Source organism: Lactuca sativa, chromosome 9, assembly GCF_002870075.4.
Source record: "Lactuca sativa cultivar Salinas chromosome 9, Lsat_Salinas_v11, whole genome shotgun sequence".
In the NCBI taxonomy this organism is placed as follows: Eukaryota; Viridiplantae; Streptophyta; class Magnoliopsida; order Asterales; family Asteraceae; genus Lactuca; species Lactuca sativa.
Genome location: NC_056631.2, coordinates 30564177 through 30570687, shown reverse-complemented (window position 1 = coordinate 30570687; position 6511 = coordinate 30564177). Strand labels below are relative to the sequence as shown.

Genomic DNA, 6511 nt, shown 5'->3' with positions numbered 1-6511 from the left:
TAGGACCCACCTTGTAGCTTAGTAGCTACGCCCCTGACAAAATACCACACATAAAATCATAATATTCTCATAACTATGTCTTTTGAGCTTCTTGCATGTGTAATAAGCAGAAGCTATTATAAAGAAGAACATTTTTAAGAATTAAAGGAGTATGAGCTGTGTAAAGGATTAGAGAACTAATATGAGAGATTTGTAAACACGAACCGTCACCGATGACCAATTCTTCAGTTCCATCGTATGGAGCATGGATAGAGAGATTACTAAGATCATTTGTGGCATGAAAACTTGCCCCACTGGCCACTATCAAAGAGCCAGTTGGTTGTGCATGATGTATTTGTAGGATTCATGAGGTGAGCTTGTGTACTTTTGACCTGTATAAAATGATTAGGAGGAGGAGGTACAAAAGCATTTGAAAAGAACTTTTTAAAAATGGAACAATTGCTCATGGAATGTCCTTTTTAATGGAACCACTAACATTTATCCAAGAAGAGTCGTTGTCCTGTAGCTTGAGGGGTCTGTTTGGTAGGGGTGGGAAGTAGAACCACAATGTTCTCATGTCGCGAGGACCATTGTTTCTTGTTGTTTTGATGATGAGAGTAGAACAGTGTAGCAGGCTGATGAATTCCTGTGGTTGGACTTTGTTTTGCAAGAGCAAGCTCGTGATTGATGAGTTTTTCATGAAGTTCATTGAAAGATATGGTGGAGTCTTGTGCACAGATGGCATCTAAGATGGGTTTGCAGGTAGACTGATACAAACCATTGATGACAACATCAATTACATCTTCTTGATGAAGTTTCTTCCCAAGGATAGTAAGTTCATCCACAACATTTTTGATGTTTAGGAAATAATGAGTGATGGCTTGGTCGGAGGTGTTGGTGATTTGTTTGAGATGATATTGGAGTTTTTTAATGTGACCATGTGAGGGAGATGCATATGTGCCAACTAAAATTTTCTAGGCTTCAAGAGAAGAGGAGTCGTTTGTGATTAAGGGAACAATTTGTGGGGATAGACTTCCATCCAGAGCACCAAAGAGAAGACGATCTTGCCTAAACCACTTCTGATAATCAGGGTGAGGAGTGACTTTTCCATCAGCGGTAGTCGTTGGTGATGGAGCGGGATAAGTACCATCGATGTATCGGTAAAGATCAAGTCCATGAAGCTAGGTCTCAATCTATGTTTTCCATCCAAGGTAATATGTGGAGAGCAATTTTAGGGTTGTTGGGAAATTGACTATTTTTATGTCTCTGAGGATGGTGTTGACGTTGAATGAAGAGCTACTGTCTCCAATTGCAGATAATTTTTTTGGGGGAAGATGGGGAAGAAGATGAAGGAGAATTCGTGGGGTGTGGCTTCTGTTGAACGAAGCTCTGATACCATATAAATAAGAAGAATAAGAATAAAATTAGAGAATAGTTATGTTGATACTTTATTTACAGAAGGGGTCGTAGAGCTCTATTTATAATACAATTGTCTAACTAAGATGAGATATATACGAAAGTTATTTGTGGAGATCTATAACAATATTTGACAAGGTAAATATACATGTGGGTTATCTCCATGCCTAATAAAAACCTCCCTTAAACGCCACGTGTCCATCTTTTAGACTAGCCTTCTGCCACGTGTCATCTTTTTGTTCAACCCAGTTTTGGTTTCCCGCTCTAACTTCTCTCTATGTAACGCTATGTCCGATTTTCATTTTGATTATTAATTATCCCATAAAATCAACAATAACTCTTTCGTAAATCAAGCTTATTGCAAGAAATCAGGAGCACAATTTTGACTGAGATCTTCTATCGTCTTCCTATGTATAAGACGATGTGCTCTCTAGGGTTTTTTATTGTGATTGCTACTGCTCTCCAAAATCCTAATCGATCATCTATCCACAACCTCGATAGGTAATTGAAAATAAGTTGTGCTTTGTTTTCCATACGTCTTTGTTTTTTGTATAATGGACTGCTTCCTTCATATGTATTTTCTTCCTTTGATTTATGGGTCTCAGCCTGCTTCATCTGTTCGTGTATCTTTTTTCATATTCATCTCTTTCAATCGAGTGTTTATGGTTCTATCTATATTCTTTGTAAGGAATAATGATTTTCTGATTGGCTTTCATTATTCACGAATTCGTCAACTAAAATTTTCTTTGTTAACGTTGTTTATAGACACACACCAATTGTTCAATAAAATTCTTCAATGATGTATAGGCGCTAGGTATGATTTCTCCACCTTGCTTCTTCTCATAACCCTAACTCCAATTCCATCTCTCTTGCTCTCTGTTATCTTTTCTGGGTGTGTCGTCGCCCATGTTTTTTTGGCCGTTTTCCATAGTCATCAATGTTCATCAATTTCCCCAACGCTTGAATTTTAATTTCCCACGTTTGATTTTTAGGTCTATGTTCATCATTTTTCTCACATTTTTTGTATTTTAATTTTCCAGATCCAAACGGAGATGATGAAGCTGAAGCGTGAACCGATGATTCCGTTACTTACATAAGGTTTACTTTTTGTGGAACTATGCCCGGACCTCACTTTTGGTTTTACTTATGGTTGGAAGACATCGATAACACACAGTAATGACATTCCGTTTATATTCAATTGTTTATCTTGATTTTGTTTTCTTTGATTTTAAGTTATGTTATAATTAGGGCCAGAAATCTACAAGTCGCCAAAGTAAGAGGCTTTTTTGCAAGGCTTAAGAGATGAAAAGTGAATCAATACAAGATGGCTTGTGGTGTTTCTTATTGTGTAATGTTTTAATTGAAACTCAGTATGGTGTTTTTTTTTGGTCTATTGTTTCTATGCATGTCCTGGTTCATTTTACTAAGATAATCGTAACAAACATCGAAATATTGGCTTCACCATAGCCTCTGGACTTGGAGGAAGTGTGTTAATCAATATTTTTGTGCATGTGGTTTCAGGGATGCATGAAAGACAACGTGATCCAACCACTAATGGGTAAAAAATGTTTCAGGTTAATGAAACTTGCACTTGTAGGTATCTTTAACCCACTATTTCTTGAGTAAATCAAGATGAATTATTTTGATATTTTAAAAGGTTTCACTTAGCATAAAATATGGTGATGTTTCTAACCATGTACACGAGTTTTAATTAGAAAAATAATAAAATAAAAATCTTTAGAAATTCAAAATAGCTCCTTCTGTGTTGCAATCATGGGCTGATGCAACCTAACACAACAGAAAAATGCACATAATAATTTTGTTTTGGGTTTTTTGTTTTTTATTATGTTTTAACAGCTTTTTTAGGATTCCAATGTTCCATTTAATTTGACATAGTTTCAATATCATGATGTTGTGTAGGAGATTAGGTTTTGATCTCATTGACAATGATAAATTTAGCCCACTTTTGGACGCTTTGGGTTGCAATATCTTGAAGTTATATGGGGTGTTTGCAGGTCTATTTAATATCTGATTGGACTCTATGTTTGAGTAAAATTACACACATACCCTTACTTTATCCGTCTTCCTATTATTCATAGTTTTCCAAACACTCACCTTCGGAGGTGATTGTTACAACTTCAACAAGAAAAGACATCTATTTACGAGTGTGTTTATCTTTGTTTTTTCTAGCTTTTTTTATTAAAATAAATGAATATTATTCCAATTATAGCAATGAACTATCAAAGTACAATGCTACAATACGGAATCCATCATCTAATTTTTATGTTGGTTTGAATTCTAAACAAAACAAGCATCAAATATATTTTTGAAAGTTTCTATTACACAAGATCCCAATTATAGAAATGTACTTTCAAAGTACAATGCTATAATCAGATATCATTCATCTTTCAATGTAATTTTCTCAATACATGTGTGTGTATGTGTTTAAACCTGTTTTTGGGTTTTTTTTTTCTATAAGTCCACTTTAAATTTAGTGTTACATGGATCATTTTATGCAAATTTAGTATGTTTATATCCTATAGCAGATATAATTCATGTAAATTAGATTTATACACAATAATGATTTTTCAAAAATTTCATTTGTTTATTAGATGAACACACATTAATATACTTACGAACAAAACATCCAATATTGTTTAAAATTAATTGTTTGTAAATTTATTATTAATAATTATAATTTTTATAATCTATGTTATTTAATTTTGTCAACCGTGTAACATACGGGTTATAACCTAGTATCTTAATAGTTGTCACTTCATTCCCATGCCCTTAATAAACCGATGCAAACCCTCTTTCATCTCCATAGATGTTACGAACTTAAATCTTTCACAGGTTGTTCGATTTGGGGCATATAACTTTCGTTCTTTATAGTTTTTATGAACTCAAACCCGTCAACGATTCTTGAATAAAATCATATTCCTCTTTATGAGCCTAATTATTTTGATGAAGTAAAATGATGTTAATAGGTGTAACTATTTTACGAACTAAAACCCTTTTATGATCTCAATCATTTCTTCTTTCAATAAAATTAAGTCTGAGAGTAGGATTGTAGGCCACATAGTTGTGAATGTCAACTATCAAGGATTTTCCATTCCTAATTCTTTAACATATGAAAAAGCTACAACCATAAAAGTAAATGAACTCGATTTTGAATACGAAAATACCGAAGATTTCATGATTTTTCACAAAAAATGACAAGGATAATTGAAACAAACTTTACCTTTGTGTTCCATGGGAGAGTCTATCAAACCGTTTACGAAATTTAAAGATGTGAATTTTATTCGGTTTGTTAATTCTGATTAAACATGTAGAGGTAGAGTGGTTGTCTACGTATATCATTATAGTGAGCCTCTATGTGATTAGATTCAACATGAAATACATATAAAACTTAATGAAATTGATGAAAAATATTATAGCATGGCACTGTATGACATACCTTTAGATTATGTCTGAATCACCTAAGTTTTTATATCATATTTAGGACATCCAGAAGACATGTTAATGCACGCTCTGGTTGCAACTGAAAACAATTAGAGCCAGTTCGGTCTAAAGTATTTTTTTTCTAACACTTCTATAATAATTTAGGCATGGCATTTACGTAAAGTAGGGATGAGCAGAAGTACTGGAATAATTGGAATCGAATCAGAACAAACTCGGAACCAGATCGGATTTACTCTAACAATTTGATTTGTTGCTCCTCAAATTATAAATATTCGGTCTCAGTTCATCAAAACCTGGTTAAAATACCGTAACCGGACCGATATTTTTTTTATGTTTCCCCAACTTATATATATTTTGTCTCGCTTTTTAAAATACATATAACTCACTCGTATAAAATCGAAATTACTTGATTTTTTTGCAGCAAGTAATTTAGTATTTGTAGTTCATTTTAGACAGTAGAAGCACATATTTTGGACATATATTTTATTTCAACTACAACCCTGGAAGACAACATATCTATGTTATGTTTTTTTCTATTTCAACAATTTATATATTATGTCATGCTTTTTAAAATACACATAACTCTCTCATATGAAATCAAAATTACTTGATTTTTTTATCCATCATGTAATTTGGTGTTTGTAGTTTATTTTATATTGTAAAAACACCTATTTGATTACATATTGAATCAACTATTGCCCCAAAGACAACATATCAATGTTGTGTTTTTCCTATTTCAGTAATTTTTATATTTTGTCCCGCTTTTCAAAATACGCATCTCACTCATATGAAGTCATAATTACTTGATTTTTTCCAGAATGTTATTTATTGTTCGTAATTCATTTAGACTGTAAAAACACTTATTTTCGTTGCAAATCACGAAATCTTTTCCATTTTGAAAAAAAAAACGAAAAACTGACACTTGGACCGGCAGTCCGGTTCTCGGTACATACAATCGTACAAATTCGGTTCCAGTTAGTTTCAAAAGCTTATCCCTAGCATAAAGTGGACATATCCATAAATAAAAATGTGTAAATAATCAACCCAAAAAATAATGAGGACAACTAACTTATTACAATATGACTACAAGGGTGTTGTTAAACTCAATATACACTTTCCCAATAATACCATATAAGGAGGTAAACTATCTTTGGGTAATGACTTCTATCTAAAATGGTCTAGTGTGATTTCTAAACCATAAACATCTCTATATAATTCTAATTAAACTTGTTCCTAGTTATACACATCACGAAAAATAACAAGTAAGATAAAAGTGTCTTGTGAGTTACATAAGTTTTGACATAATCCATACATTTAATCTCATTTGGTAAAACATTTTCTTTTAAACATATATCATGCCACTATGCAGTGTAATTTAATTCATGATCACACACTAATGCAAGGTTTAGGGAGTTCATACTTATTATCAATTTTGTACTGAATCTTTCATTCTTTTATAGCTCTTATACTGATTATTGGTTATGTATTGATTCGTCGTCATGCATCAGGTCTATAATTATCAAAATTGGGATACCCCATGTCTAATTTATAATAGGAATGATAAATAAGCCTACTATAACATATGTAACACCCAGTTCTGAAAATGCTTCGTTTCCAGGGGTTGCGGCCCAATCATCAGTGATCATAGGGTTAG

General features: G+C 32.9%; 1 long non-coding RNA gene across 1 annotated transcript; it reads left to right on the top strand.

The window, feature by feature from the left end:
* Positions 1–1659: 1659 nt before the first annotated feature.
* On the top strand, positions 1660–2893 carry LOC111878660 (uncharacterized). The gene is made up of 3 exons (XR_002845847.3): positions 1660–1896; positions 2436–2568; positions 2644–2893. It is a non-coding gene; the product is annotated as an uncharacterized LOC111878660 (long non-coding RNA).
* Positions 2894–6511: the final 3618 nt, after the last annotated feature.